This window comes from Callithrix jacchus, chromosome 13 (assembly GCF_049354715.1).
Source record: "Callithrix jacchus isolate 240 chromosome 13, calJac240_pri, whole genome shotgun sequence".
In the NCBI taxonomy this organism is placed as follows: Eukaryota; Metazoa; Chordata; class Mammalia; order Primates; family Cebidae; genus Callithrix; species Callithrix jacchus.
The window spans coordinates 64158049-64173943 of NC_133514.1; the positions used below are offsets into that span (position 1 = coordinate 64158049).

Here is a 15895-nt window from a genome sequence, read left to right on the forward strand (position 1 = left end):
TGGGCCACCATACAAGGCTGTCTCCTGAGTGGCTTCCCATTACATAGAAATCACAAACTCTCTTTGATCTCAGCTTTGCTCCCATCTCTGTCTTCCCTTCCAGGCACTCACTTCCCCCTGCTTTGTCTCAAGCAGTTAAACTTGTCCACAATATCATGTTGTTCCTTGATTCCCCACCCTGACTCAGGTTTTAGACATCAGTGCTCTTCCTGCCCTTGTCACCTGTGACTATCCCTCCTTTATCAGCTCAGGAGGTACCTACTTCAGAATGCAACTGCCTAATTTCTAAATCCATATCTGGTGCCCCTCTCTGAGCTCTCAGAAATTATGTCCCTATTTTCAATTGCCGTGGCTATCACAGTAGTCTTTTTTACTTTGTCTCCCTCTCATTTGTTTTTCTGCTGTAATTGAGAAAATGGTAGTCCAAGTTACAGATACTCCTAACAAACACTAGATGTCACCCTTATCTTTTGTTTGAATAAATGAGTTGCCACTAACTCTACCTCTAAACTCCACTTTTAAAATTTTTGTTTTCCTGGTTAAATCTTAGTGTTAAAAATAAAAGCGTTTCTGTCCTGAAGTTGTTTGTTTTAATGAAACCAAGTCTTTATATATACAGGTTCAACAAGGAATGACTCAATCCCAAAACAAAAACTACTCTTAAATAAATTGGCTTAGCCCTCCTATCCCAACTAGTACTGTTATTAAAACAAATGTATTGATTTTTAAAAGCATATAATGAGTTGTATTTTGGGGACAAAAAATGGAAATTGGTAAAGGGGCTGAAAAATTTGTCTTTTAAAGCTTTTTCTTATCTTTTATAAAAGATAAACTCTCACCCTTTGCAATATGAATTAGTAAATATTTTATGATCTATTATGATTATCTATAGAGCTATCTAAGTGTTAAATAGTTTAAAAAAGGTCTGAAGATTACACCAAAACAATACTATACCAAGGAAAATAATTTAGAACATGTTTTCAAAAGCGAAAGCTTGACAGTGCTTTAATTATTTTAAAATTTTAAAGTATTTTTTAATACACAAAAGGCTCATATCATGTTAACTTTTATTTTCCTTCTCAAATCTAACAATCTCCCAGTTTCCCAGCTCTGTAAATAGTTCCACTCCCTTCAATTATTCTGGTCTCAAACTTTGTAGTATTCCTAATTTTTCCCTTCTCTTCATATCTATAACCAAATCAATTAGCAAAAAAATTTGATTGGTTCTTCTTGCAAAAGATATCTCTAATCTGTCCACTACTCTTATCTCCACTGCCACCACCCTGGTCCAAGCCACTGCCTCTCACCTACGACAAGAATTTTCTTTTTTCCTTTTTTTTTTGAGACGGAGTTTTGCTCTTGTTACCCAGGCTGAAGTGCAATGGCGCGATCTCGGCTCACCGCAGCCTCCGCCTCCTGGGTTAAGGCAATTCTCCTGCCTCAGCCTCCTGAGTAGCTGGGATTACAGGCACGCGCCACCATGCCCAGCTAATTTTTTGTATTTTTAGTAGAGACTGGGTTTCACCATGCTGACCAGGATGGTCTCGATCTGTTGACCAGGATGGTCTCAATCTCTTGACCTCATGATCCACCCACCTCAGCCTCCCAAAGTGCTGGGATTACAGGCTTGAGCCACCGCACCCGGCCTCTCTTTTCTTTTTTTGAGATGGAGTCTCACTCTGTCACCAGGCTGGAATGCCGTGGTGCTATCTTGGTTCACTGCAAACTTTCACTCCCTGGTTCAAGGGATTCTCCTGCCTCAGCCTCCCAAGTAGTGGAGATTACAGGCATGCACCACCACACCCAGCTAATTTTTTATTTTTAGTAGAGACAAGGTTTCACCATGTTGGCCAGGAAGGTCTTGATCTCCTGACCTCGTGATCTGCCTCCCTTGCCCTCCCAAAGTGCTGGGATTACAGGCTTGAGGCACTGCACCCGGCCAATAATTTTCTTACCTATCTCTTTGCCCAAGCTACCCAAGCCACTGTGAGCCCTCAGCTCTGGGAAAGAGGCCAACTCCATTCTAAATCTATTTTACATAGAACCCTTCAGGAACAACCTCAGTCAGGTAAAAACTCCTCAAATTTCAACTAATCTAAGAAAGTTCCCATAGTAAAAAGAACCATGAGACACTTTAAGCATTGAACTGTATCAACATTGCCTAGCCATCACAATCCTATCCTTCCAGAAAAGTGGATTCGATATTGCTTTCTATTACAGCAGATATTACTGACAATGTTCTTTTTCTATTGGATTCTAAATGATCAGAACTGCCCAAAAGGAGTTATTTATATTAGTAAAAGAACAGTGAGTCTTGAAAGTATTTCTCCTGTGGTAATAATGCTTTTTGTTATACAGTGAATGCAGCTCCTGCAAATAATTAAAACTTTCATCTTGTTATTAAACAGTCTAGCCTCTTTGCAATTCATTTTATTGGAGAACATTTATTGGACAAGACCGTCCTTCCCCGGAGATTTACACTGATTAAATGAGAAATGGAGCAATGTCTTATTCCTTTCATTAAAGAGGGGTAATTTCTCCCATAAAATTTACTGGTATGGTATAGGGAAAGTCAATCTATTAAATTTTCCTGGAAATTTATTTTTAGCTCTATTCAGCAGATCAATCTCCAGCCAGCCTGAGCCTAGACAATGTTTCTTTTGTCTTCTGATCTAACAGAGAAACTGAGAATCACATTTTAAGGGATTGGAATAAAGTGTTCCTATCACCTCCTTTTTTTTTTTCTCTCATGGTCTTCTGAATCTAGTTATTTTTCACCTTGTATTTTGGTTCAATATATTCCTTCATCCTCAGTTTAGCACAGGGAAGGAACATTATAAATACATTATAAAGAACATTGTCAGTAATATCTGAAAATAATATTTAGGCACCCCTTTTAATGCACAGAAGTTATTGCTTCTAAATTCAATTTAATTTGTTTTCTAATATAGTTTGTGTAAAACTATTAAAACTTTTTTATTTCTTATTCCAAAAATATTTTTTCCAAGATTGAATAGAGGAGATAGGGAACGACTGTCCAGATTATGGTAGCCAACATTATATATAGGAGTCATGCCTTAGATAATTGCTTCCTTAACATATTTTTTAAAACATTAGTTACCATTTATTGAATATATTTCTATGTGCCAGTGGCTGAGCTGGGCACTTTCTGTGCTTTCCCATTTAACCTAGTCTTCACATCAGCCCTATCAAGCAGGTGTTGCTCTCTTGTTTTACAGCTGAGGAAACTGAGGTCAGTAATGTTAAGTAACTACCCAAAGCCACACAACCAGTATGTGACACTGCAGGGCTCAAGCGCCAGTTCCTATGTTTGTTTCTTTGTTTTTAACCAAGCTACACTTCCTTTGATGCTTGCTCCTTCCGGCAAATGTTCTCAAGTAGATACTCATAAGAATAACTTAACAAGCTTCAAGTGTTTGGGAGATGTGGATTCTTTGATATTTTCTATCATGTATGAACTAGTCTAAAATGCACTCAAACATGGAGACTCATCTGAGCCAAGTGGACTTAAGAAAGCACTTGCTGGACTGTCTTTAAAATTGCATCCTCAAATGTATAAACCATTTCTCAAAATTCACCAGAGAAATTTGGTACCCCTTTTAGTAATTAAAAAAAAAAAGTACAAACTAATATCTATATAGTAATGTAAAGGTCCCTAAAATTACATAGAGATTATCTATATCTATTATCTATGTTTTGTGGTCATGATGGTTGATTTAAAAGCCACAATCTTGTATGGCATTTGATTTTGTTGAGAAGTACATTAAGAGCCCTGTAGATCTCTAAGAGCCTAAAAAACCCCCAAGTGCTGCTAATCCTCTGCTCACACTACCAGGGAAAATGATGAAAGGCTGATCCTTACGAGCAGCACCTTGGGACACCAACAGACTAGGTGCTAGAGAAGAGATGACTACAAGCGAAGTCAGTGAAACATCTGTTAAGACACAGAAAGGTACTGCACTGATTTATGATCAGGCTAGTTTGACTGTAGCTATTATCTTTTTTTTTTTTTTTTTTTTTGAGATGGAGTCTTGCTCTGTTGCCCAGGCTGGAGTGCAGTGGCATAATCTCAGCTCACTGCAACCTCCACCTCCGGGGTTCAAGCGATTCTCCTGTCTCAGCCTCCTAAGTAGCTGGGATTACAGGCATGCACCATCACGCCCAGCTAATTTTTATATTTTTAGTAGAGATGGGGTTTCACCATGTTGACCATCCTGGTCTCAAACTCCTAACCTCAGGTGATCTACCTGCTTCAGCCTCCCAAAGTGCTGAGATTAGAGGTGTGAGCCACTATGCCCACCCTATCTTTTTTTTTTTTTTTAAAAGAAACAGAAGCATAAATTTAACTAGCAATAGTTAATTGATTATTTTAGATATAGGACTTTCCTCATACTTTGTTATTCTTTAGGAGGTTTGCTTTAAGAAATGTTGGATATTAGAAGAAAATTTCACTGAAGACAGAAAATAATGTCTATTTAAACTATAGCTAGGATGGGCATGGTGGCTCATGCCTGTAATCCCAGCACTTTGGGAGGCTGAGGCAGGCAGATCACGAAGTCAGGAGTTTGAGTCAGGAGTTCACTGGCCAACATGGTGAAGCCCCGTCTCTACTAAAAAAATACAAAAATTACCTGGGCATGGTGGCTCCTGCCTGTAATCCCAGCTACTTGGGAGGCTGAGGTAGGAGAATTGCTTGAACTGGGACCCAGGAGGTGGAGGTTGCAATGAGCCGAGATTGCGCCACTGCACTCCAGCCTGGGCTACAGAGTGATACTCCACCTCAAAAAAAAAAAATTTTTTTTAATTTAAACTATAGCAGAATATAAACATATATAATTTATTTTTCATCCTTATTTTACCCCAGGGGAAAATATTAAAATTAAATTTGGGTTTGATCACTAGATATATCTTTTCTTCCTCACTATATTTTGATCCTGAAATAAGTTGTGATATTCACTTATAACAGAGACACAAATACTTACAAACTATAGGCCACACAAATTAAAGGAAATTTTTTTTGTTCTGATTATATGAGAACTTAAATTTAGAATTTTAAATTATGCATTCTAAAGGCAAGGTCTAAAGAACTTCTAGTATTTGGCACTTCTATTGAAAGCAAATTTAAAACACCTAAAACCATCAAAGTAAGAACTGAAAAACACAAAACTTTGAAGAAGTTAGAGAATTTTAGAGGGGAAAATGTATAGGCTTAAAAATAATATCTGGAACGTTTTTAAAGCTGTTAAATGAGGATTTAGATTTCCCTTCCTCCCTGACCAAGCATGGCAATGCTATTAAGGGAAGTAACACCTATTTAGAGGATGTTAAGAAAGTAAAATTTTGTTTTGCTTCACACCAATAACCTAACATTGTAGCATGAAGTTGGTCAAGTAACACCTTTCGTAATTACAGTGGCAGATGCTGGTCAGTATAGAGTCCCAGAGAGTTCCAGGCTCTGGGCTTAAAATCTTGGCTTTTCTTTGATATGGAGGGCTAGAGATTCCTCCACCCCTTTCCAACACCTTCACCTCACCACACCTCTGCAAAAATTTGGGTTCAGCAAAAACCCATCAAACATCTTTCAATCTCATATTTCTTTAAAGCCTATTTATCTTCTTTTATAATATTAGTTTTCTTAAGACATTTTCTCTTTTCGTCTTCTGTTTTTCAATACTTTTATCCAAAATCTTATTGTATAGTAGTTATAGAATATGTCTTTTGTTTTTTTAAAAATATCATTTTTCATGCATATTATAATAGTTCTGCCATCATACCCTATTAACCTTTATATATACTTCAGTCTCAGTCATCATTTTCAAACCTTATTTAGTAATTTAGTAAACACTCAGGTAATTCTTAAAAGTGTTTTTACTTCTTTTTCTTATGTCTTTATATATTGCTTTCTCAATGTATGTGGTCTTTACTGTTTAAAATTTGTTGTGGCTACTGTTTTATTTGCAAACAGTCTCAGCCCACATTTAAGTAATTTTTACAAATGGCAACCAGCCAGCGATCTGAACATGTAGACAAGATACACCAGAGTAACACTTAATCTCGGCTCACTGCAGCCTCTGCCTCCTGGGTTCAAGTGATTCTCCTGACTCAGCCTCCTGAGTAGCTGGGACTGCAAGGACGTGCAATCACGCTCTGCTAGTTTTTTCTATTTTCAGTAGAGACGGGGTTTCACTATGTTAGCCAGGATGGTCTCGATTTCCTGACCTTGTGATCCACCCGACTGGGACTCCCAAAGTGCTGGGGTTACCACCTTGCCCAGCCTAAACCACCTTGCCCAGCCTGACCGGCCTGAGACTGGCCCCAGCCCTCTAGTTAGGGCTTGATTATGTGACCCAGGCTGAATTAAATAGAAGTGCTGTGATTGGTTCAGGGGTGAACATGTGATTCTATCCAGGCCAATGAGAGTAAACCTTTGGTCTTTTTCTAGAACAATGGCAAAGTGTACGTAATCTTTCTCCCGAGTTTACTAAGCTATTGAGAATTAAGTTCTGAGTTGCTACTGACCAGCTTTGCTAATACTTGGGAAGACTGCCTGATCTCATTTTCTAAGAGGAAAGCAGAGATGGAAAAAGACTGCTTTAAAGGACAAGTAAGAATCTGAATAAGGGTAAAGGTTAAGGCAGGGAATTCCAGGTAGGAAAGGCCTGAAAGTAAAACAGTGAGGTGCAAACGTGCATGTTGAAGATAGGGGCAATAAAGAGACAGCCAGGATGGAATGGAGGTGTGGTGTTAGACGTTGAAGATAAAGGTGCACAGGTGAATGGGATTTTGTCTTGGAGGCTTTGAATATCAAGCAGAAAATATGTAGCTTTGTGGGGGCAGGCATTAAGGAATCACTATATAAATTTGAGTGGGTGATCAAATAGGAACATTAATCTGACAGTGTTGTAAATGATAGGTAGAGTGGGAATATGGAAGAAACTGAAGTCAATGTGACCAGCTGTGTAATCTCTGTAGTGATTAAACGTAATTGATTTTGCCAATTTATTATTATTTCTTAATTTATTTAAAAATAGTTTGGAGCCGGGCGCAGTGGCTCACGCCTGTAATCCCAGCACTTTGGGAGGCTGAGGTGGGCAGATCATCTGAGGTCAGGAGTTTGAGACCAACCTGGCCAAACCCGTCTCTACTAAAAATACAAAATACAAAAATTACCTGGGCGTGGTGACACATGCCTGTAATCCCAGCTACTCAGGAGGCTGAGGCAGGAGAATCGCTTGAACCCGGGAGGCAGAGGTTGCAGTGAGCCGAGATTGTGCCACTGCTCTCCAGCCTAGGCGGCAAGAATGAAACTCCATCTCAAAAAAATAAACTAAACTAAATAAATAATAAAAATAAATAAATAAAAGTAGTTTTGCTCACTGGATGTGGTTGCTCAGGTCTGTAATCCCAAAACTTTGAGAGGCCAAAGTGAAGGGATCACTTGAGGTCAAGAGTTCGAGACCAGCCTGGCCAACATGGTGAAACCCCCGTCTCTATGAAAAATACAGAAATTAGCCCGGCATGGGGGTGGGCTCCTGTAATCCCAGCTACTTGGGAAGCTGAGGCAGAAGAATCACTTGAACCTGGGAGGCGGAGGCTGTAGTGAGCCTAGATTGTGCCACTGCACTCCAGCCTGGGCCATAGAGCAAGACTCTGTCTCAAAAAAAAAAAAAAAAAAAAAAGTTTGGCTCATAAGAATAATGAGAAGATGAAAAGTAAAAGTTCTTTTTGAAGTCCTTAGTTAACAATATGGCAACCAACAGGAATGAAATATAATGTTAGAAAGTAAGATTACATCAAGCATTTGTACCAAGATCAGCATGTTCTAAGGCTTATTAACCAGTTGGCTTAAAAAAAAAAAAAAAGTAAGCTACAAATCAATGTGGTTTACTTGGCTCCTGGCCTCCTTATAATCAGCCAATTAAAGCCACAGTCCCCATTAAGGATTTCCAACAGGAGTAATGCAGAAATAAATAGATAAATTATGAAAAGTGGGTTTAACTGTTGTCTCAGAAATACCTCCTATCGTTCCCTGCCCTCCTGTTTCTACCAACCCTGTTCAAGTTCAGACTCTCATACCTCTGCCCAGGATTATTGAATTAGGTTCTTTCTCATTTTCTTGCCTTTTTTCCCTTTATTCAATCCAATTTATGTATTACTCCCAGATGATCTTCTTAAATTACAGCTAAGATCATATCAACTCCCTGTTCCAAATACCTAACAATTTTCTATTGAGTTCCAAAAGCTTTAATGTGGTATTCAAGGTCATTCAGAGGTCTGTCCTCAATTTCCCTCCCTGGCCTTGTTTCTCAGTACATCCTGCTTTCACTACATCAGATGAAATCAGACCATACTTTCCTCACTAGACAAGAGAAATATTTTTATCCCTGCAGCCCGTAACCTCTCTCTCCTCAGGATTCCCATAGTTTTCGTTTTAATTTCTCAGAGCACATCACATTAACCATCACCCACAAGCTTGTCTTCTGCCAACTTGACAATAAGCAGTTTGAGGCACTGGATCTTGTTCATTTTGTATCCTCCACAGCACCAGTATAAATTTATTTACTTTCGCATTTATCACAATTTTACATGCGTATACTTGAAAGAACCCAATAGTTCTCAAGGCTTATTAGGAAAATAATATATATAAGCTATCCCCTACTACTTCTCCTCTTGTCTAATAATTTTAATATTTACCTCTATCTAAATAATACACTTATACTGCTATTTTATGATTTGTCAGTTTTAGACATTATGAATAAAACTACATGAAGACAAAGATTTAGATCTTCCCCTCCCTGACATGTTCCCACAATATACTTGCATTCTTCCTATCCTCCATCTTCCCAATACAGTTACAATTTTTGTTATATCATTTTACTTTTTAATAATTATATAAATTACATAAGTATTCTATTATAAAATTATATAAATAAGATGGATCTAACAAAGATTAATATGGATCTAACTATACATATACATATCATGACTATGTAAATACTATTAACAGCTAAGCCATAGAGGAAACTATGATTATTTTGTCTTTTCTGTATGACTCTTTATTTTCTTTAGGATTAATTATTGTGTAATGTCTTGTTTGCCTTGTTGTCTATATATGAATTTATTTTCACTAAGCCAACCCCCAAATCTCCACTAATTGTCCAAATCTCTTAATACATTCACGTGTATCAGATGTTTCATCAGTTTAATCTTCTTAAGAAGCTTTCCCTGTGTTTTCTGGCCTGTTCCAATCTGGACCTATTCCCCTCTATCCTGGTAGACAGGCATTTGTCTTGGGATATTTCTTCACCATCATTCTTAGAATTCTGTTGGCTTTTGTATTATCATGGGCCCTTTGTTTCCTGTTTCTTACACCTTGCTTGTTTGTAATTTACTCCTTTGTTTTAATAAAGCACATTCTCTGAGTTTCCTGAGAAAGAATACATGAAAAGTAAAGTTTTGAAGCCTTTTGTAATTCAGAATGTCTTTATTTGGCTCTCATTTGATTGATAGTTTAATTTGGTCTAGAATTATCACTTGGAAATAGTTTTTTTAATCAAAAATTTGCAGATATTTCTTTATTGTCTTCTAGATTCCAGTTATTTCTAATGAGAAGTATTAACCTATTCTGATTCTTGATCCTTGCATATGACCTGCTTTTTCTAATAGTTTGTAGAATCCTCTCTGTATTCCTAATTGTAATACAGTTCAAAATGATATGCTTTAGGGTGAGTCTTTTTTTTTTTTTTTGAGACAGAGTTTCTCTTTTTTTGCCCAGGCTGGAGTGTGATGGTATGATCTTGGCTCACTGCAACCTCTGCCTCCTGGGTTCAAGCAATTCTCCTGCCTCAGCCTCCCAAGTAGCTGGGATTACAGGCATGCACCACCACGCCTAGCTATTCTTGTATTTTTAGTAGAGATGGGGTTTCTCCATATTGGTCAGGCTGGTCTCAAATTCCTAACCTAGGTGATCTGCCCACCTCAGCCTCCCAAAGTGCTGAGATTACAGGTGTGAGCCACTGAGCCCCGCTGGGGTGAATCTATTTTTATTGATAGTGTTGGGTATTTTCAGTTGGAAATGTGTGTCCTTCATTTCTAGAAATTTTTCTTGAATTATTTATTTGATAATTTTTTTCCTTTCATTTCTCTGTCTAGAACATCTGCTAGTTGTATGTTGGATTTCTAGTCCTGATCCTCTAATTTTCCCAACTCTTCTATTCAATTTTCCTTTTCAATTTTTTTTTGTTACCCCACTTCCTGGAAGAGTTTTTCAATTTTATTTTCCAGTGTTTATACTTACATTTTTCTTTATATAAACACATTTTTAATTTGCAAGAACTGTATTTACATGATTCTGTTCTTCTATATATTCAATAGCATCGCTCATCTCTCCAAATATATTGGTTTATTATTTGACATTTTCTCTTTCCAGGTGATATGGTTTAGCTCTGTGTTTCCACCCAAATCTCATTTTGAATTGTAATCCCCACGTGTCAAGGGAGGGCTCTGGTGGGAGGCAATTGGATCATGGGGGTGGTTCCAACATGCTGTTCTCGTGATAGCGAGTTCCCACAAGATCTGATGTTTTTATAAGAGTTTGACATTTCTTCCTTCACACATGCTCTTTTGTTTGCCACTATATGAGGCATACCTACTTCCACCCCTTTGCCATGATTGTAAGTTTCCTGAGGCTTCCCCACCCATGCAGAACTGTGAGTCAATTAAACCTTTTTTCTTTACACATTACCCAGTCTCAGTATCTTTATACAGTGTGAAAACAGACTGACAACACCGTGCATAGTTCTGTTTTCTTCACATTTCTTTTTCCACTTTGTTTTGGTTTTTACCTTTTGTACCAGAGACTTTTCTTCAGTATTCGGTGGTCCTTGATTATAAGTTCACATTCAAAAGAGGGACACTAAGAAGCTGACAGAAATCTTTGAGCACATAGGTAGGGCTTTAATACAGGATGATCTGGCTGGATCAATTATTTGGGGAATCCCTTTATCTGTACCTTTAGGTGTTTCCCCTTGGAGGGTTGACTTTCCTCAGAGAAGATCTTCCAGTCACCTTCCTGGAGGTTAATATCTAGATTTAGTGCCCTGTGAGCTTAAAAGGGGAAGATGGCTTACAGGATTCAGCACAAAATTTACAAATATTCACTTAGTACTTTTGCTTTAGACTAATACCCCAACTACAGGTGTGCCTGTTGTGCTCACAGCCCAGGAACCTCTATTTCACCTTTAAAGAATAAACCTCCATTCTTTTATGAGCTAAAAGACAGTCTTCCAGCTTTGTGGAAATGAGAGGAGATCTGGGAATTTAACTACTTCATAGTTTTGTCTTAGCCTTCTATTTTGAGTCCCAACTCCCAACTATACCTGATGCTACCAATTCCTAAGTCTTTGGAAAATCCTTGTATGGGTTTGCTTCCAGGAAGTTTAGACATTAGCTTTCTCAAATCTGCTAGATCTGTTGTCATATATCCATCTATTTCCAACTTCCAGAGTTTTGTTCCTGTTGTCTCCATTCTGGTCCTATATGTCCTTTATATCCCTATGGATTTCTGTCTTTTAAAAAATACCCGGGCTGGTCGGGTGCGGTGGCTCATGCCTCTAATCCCAGCACTTTGAGAGGCTGAGGTGGGTGGATCACAAGGTCAGGAGTTCAAGACCAGCCTTGCCAACATGGTGAAACCCCGCCTCTACTAAAAATACAAAAATTGGACGTGCATGGTGGCATGTCTGTAGTTCCAGCTACTCAGGAGGCTGAGGTAGGAGAATCACTTGACCCCCAGAGGCAGAGTTTGCAGTGAGCCGAGATTGTGCCACTGCACTCCAGCCTGTGTGACAGAGTGAGACTCCATCTCAAAAAAAAATCCCTTTATTATTATTGTAATAGAGTTTCAGTAGGATGCAAAAATAAATGAATTAGTGGAATTTGTCATTTTCTTCCATAAGTTGACTGTTTTAGTCTTCTATATTGTTTTATTTTAGTACACAACTAAATGTTGAATTTGCAGTTAAATTTCACTTAGTGACCATGCTTCAGTTTATGGTATAAGATAAACCATTTATCTACCACTATGCCTTTACTTTTAGTTTGGTCAGAAATTTGAGGTGCAACATAGAAAGGAACACACATCTGGACTGGCTCTGGCCCTGGCCCTTCTAAATTTCTTTAACCTCCAAACTCTAGTGTGCCTCTGAGAACAAGGTGATCTTTCCAAGTGTGGCCTTGGCTGTTGTAAATAGGAAGCCAATTATCTGAGCTTCATAGTCCAGTAATTTTTTTTCTTTTTTAAAAAAGACCTTCCCAGCACTTTGGGAGGCCGAGGCGGGTAGATCACGAGCTCAAGAGATGGAGACCATCCTGGTCAACATGGTGAAACCCCGTCTCTACTAAAAATACAAAAAAATTAGCTGGGCATGGTGGCGCGTGCCTGTAGTCCCAGCTACTCAGGAGGCTGAGGCAGGAGAATTGCCTGAACCCAGGAGGCGGAGGTTGCGGTGAGCCGAGATCGTGCCATTGCACTCCAGCCTGGGTAACAAGAGGGAAACTCCGTCTCAAAAAAAAAAAAGACCTATTTTTTTGTCTGCCTATTTGGTAAAAGAACAACAATAAACAAAAGCGTATTTTCTAGAGCAGTTTTAGATTCATAGTAAAATTGAAAGAAAGGTAGAGATTTCCCATACACCCCCTTTCCGACATGTGTATAGTCTTGCCCATTTTTACCATCCCCCACCAGAGTGGTACTTTCGTTATAACTGATGAACTAACATTGATACATCATTATCATCCAGAAGTCCATAGTTTACATTAGGATTCACTCTTTGAGTGCATTCTCTAAGTTTAGACAAATGTGTAATGACCTGTAGCCATGATTATGGTAGCATACAGAGTAATTTCACTGCCCTAGGACTCCTCTGTGTTCTATTTATTCTTCCCTCCTTCCCTCAACCCTGGGCGACCACTGATCTTTACTCTGTCTGACAGTTTTGACTTTTCTGGAATGTGATATAGTTGGAATCTTATAACATGCAGCTCTTTCAGACTGGCTTCTTTCACTTAGTAAAGTGCATTTATGTTTACTCTATATCTTTTTTTTTTTTTTTTTTGAGACGGAGTTTCACTCTCCCGTGCCCAGCTAATTTTTTGTATTTTTAGTAGAGACGGGGGTTCATCTTGTTGACCAGGATGGTCTCGATCTCTTGACCTTGTGATCCACCCGCCTCGGCCTCCCAAAGTGCTGGGATTACAGGCTTGAGCCACAGCGCCCGGCCTACTCTATATCTTTTTATAGCTTGATAGATCATTTCTTTTCATCACTGAATAATATTTAATTATCTGGATGTACCACAGTTTATCCATTCACCTACTGAAGAACATCTTGCTTGTGTCCAAGTTTTGGCAATTAAGAATAAAGCTACTGGCTGGGCATGGTGGCTCATGCCTGTAATCTAAGCACTGGGAGTTCAGTGAGCAGATCTCTTGAGCCCAGGAGTTTGAGACCAGCCTGGGCAACATAACAAAAACTGTCCCTACCAAAAAAAAAAAAAAAAAAAAAGTTAGCTGAGCATGCTGGCATGTGCCTGTCATCCCAGCTACTCAAGAGGCTGAGGTGGGAGGATTACTTGAGCCCCAAAATTTGAGGCTATAGTGAGCCAAGGTTGCACCACTGCATTTCATCCTGGGGGCCACAGCAAGACCCTGTTTCAAAAGAAAAAAAAGGAGGAAGAGGAAGAAGAAAAAAAGGAAGAAAGAAGAAGACAATGAAGACTATAAACATTTATGTACAGTTTTGTTTGTTTGTTTGTTTGGTTTGCTTTGGAGATAGGGTCTCATCCTACCACTCAGGCTGGGATGTGGTGGTGCAATCATAGCTCTCTGTAGCCTCCATCTCCTAGGCTCAAGTGATCCTTCTGCCTCAGCCCTCTGATAATTGCACACTACCAAGTGCACACTACCAAGACCAGATAATTTTTAAATTTTTTTGTAGAGACAAGGTCTTACCATATTGCCCAGGCTTGTCTGGAACTCCTGGCTTCAAGCAGTCCTCCCTCTTTGGGCTCCTAAAAAGTGCTGGGATTACAGGCATGAACTACTGTATCCAGTCAAGATTTTTCAAATGTGGACATAGTTTCCAACTCCATTATAAGTACCATGAGCAGGATTGCTGGATTGTATGGTAAGAGTATATTTAGTTTTGTAGGAAATCACTGAACTGCCTTCTAAAGTAGATGTATGACTTTGCATTCCCACCAGCAGTGAATGAGAGTTAATGTTGTTCCTTATCATCCTCACCATTTGATGTTGTCACTGTTCTGGATTTTGGCCATTCTAATAGGTGTATACTGGTATCTCATTTTTGTTTTTAATTTTTATTTCCCTAATGATATATGATGTGGATACTTATTTGCTCTCCATATATCTTCTTTGCTGTAGTGATTTAAGATTTTCAAGCTGTCTTGTAATCATGTAATTTGTTTTCTCTTTTTGTTTTGTTTTTTTTTTTGAGACAGAGTCTCGCTCTGTTACCAGGGTGGAGTGCAATGGCGTGATCTTGGCTCACTGCAACCTCCACCTCCCAGGTTCAAGTGATTCTCCTGCCTCAGGCTCCCAAGTGGTTGGGACTATAGGCACTCACCTCCAAGCCCAGCTAATTTTTGTATTTTTAGTAGAGATGAGGTTTCACCATGTTGGCCAGTATGGTCTCGATCTCTTAACCTAGTGATCCACCTGCCTCAGCCTTCCAAAGTACAGGGATTACAGGAATGAGCAGCTGTGTCTGGCCTGAAATGTTTTTAATAAGTGATTCAGTTTCTTTAATAGATATATTAAATAATTCAGATTATTTATCTTTGGGTGAGTTTTAGCTGATTGTATTTCTCAAGGAACTGGTCTGTTTCATCCATGCTATCAAATTTGTAGTCATAGAGTTGTTCATAGTATTCCTTGATTACCCTTTTAGTCCATGGGATCTGTAGTGATATCCCTTCTTTCATTTCTGATGTTAGTAATTTATGTCCTCTTTCGTTTTTTCTTAGTCTGGCTAGAGGCTTATTGATTTTATGAATCTTTTGAACCAGGTTTCGTTTTGTTGATTTTCTCTGTTGACTTCCTGTACTCAATTTTAGTGATTTCTCATTTTTTAATTATCTCCTTTTTTTGCTTGCTTTGGTTTTAATTTGCTTTTTTCTAGTTTATTAAGGTAAGATCTTACATTGTTAATTTTAGATCTCCCTTCTTTTCTAAAGTATGCATTTGATGTTATAAATTACCTTCTAAACATTGCTTTTGCTGCATCCCACAAATTTTAGATAAGTTGTTTTTTCTTTTCTTTTACTTTTTTTTTTTTTTGAGACAGGGTTTCACCATGTTGGTCAGGCTGGTCTCGAACTCCTGACCTCAGGTGATCCACATGCCTTGGCCTCCCAAAGTGCTGGGATTACAGGCGTGAGTCACCATGCCTGGCCTATTTTTTCATTTAGTTCAAAATATGTTTAAATTTCTCTTGAACTTTATTCTTTGACCCATATGTTATTTAGAAATGTGTTGTTTAATCGCCATGTGTTTTGAAAATTTCCAGTTATCTTTCTATTAACTTTTAGTGTAATTCCATGGTGATCTGAGAGCAGACATTGTATGATTTCTTTTATTTTAAATTTGTTAAAGTTTGTTTTATGGACCAGAATATGATATACCTTGGTGAAGGCTCCACATGAGCTTGAGAAGAATGTGTAATTCTGTTGTTGCTGGAAGAAGTAATCTATAGATGTCAATCATATCCAGTTGACTGATGGTGTTTTTTGAGCTGGGATTCAACCCAGGAAGTCTGGTTTCTATAGTAGCTTGTAGCCTATAGTCCCAGCTACTT

The 15895-nt window shown here is 38.5% G+C and overlaps 1 protein-coding gene across 3 annotated transcripts in view; it reads left to right on the forward strand.

The window, feature by feature from the left end:
• Positions 1-6509: 6509 nt before the first annotated feature.
• The window catches only part of GREB1L (GREB1 like retinoic acid receptor coactivator), a 334722-nt gene continuing 325336 nt past the window's right edge, over positions 6510-15895 (forward strand). For all 3 annotated transcript variants that reach the window (XM_054244041.2, XM_078347854.1, XM_078347858.1), the window contains exon 1: positions 6510-6625. The gene's annotated coding sequence lies outside the window, so the exon portion shown is untranslated. The remainder of the gene's footprint in view (positions 6626-15895) is intronic.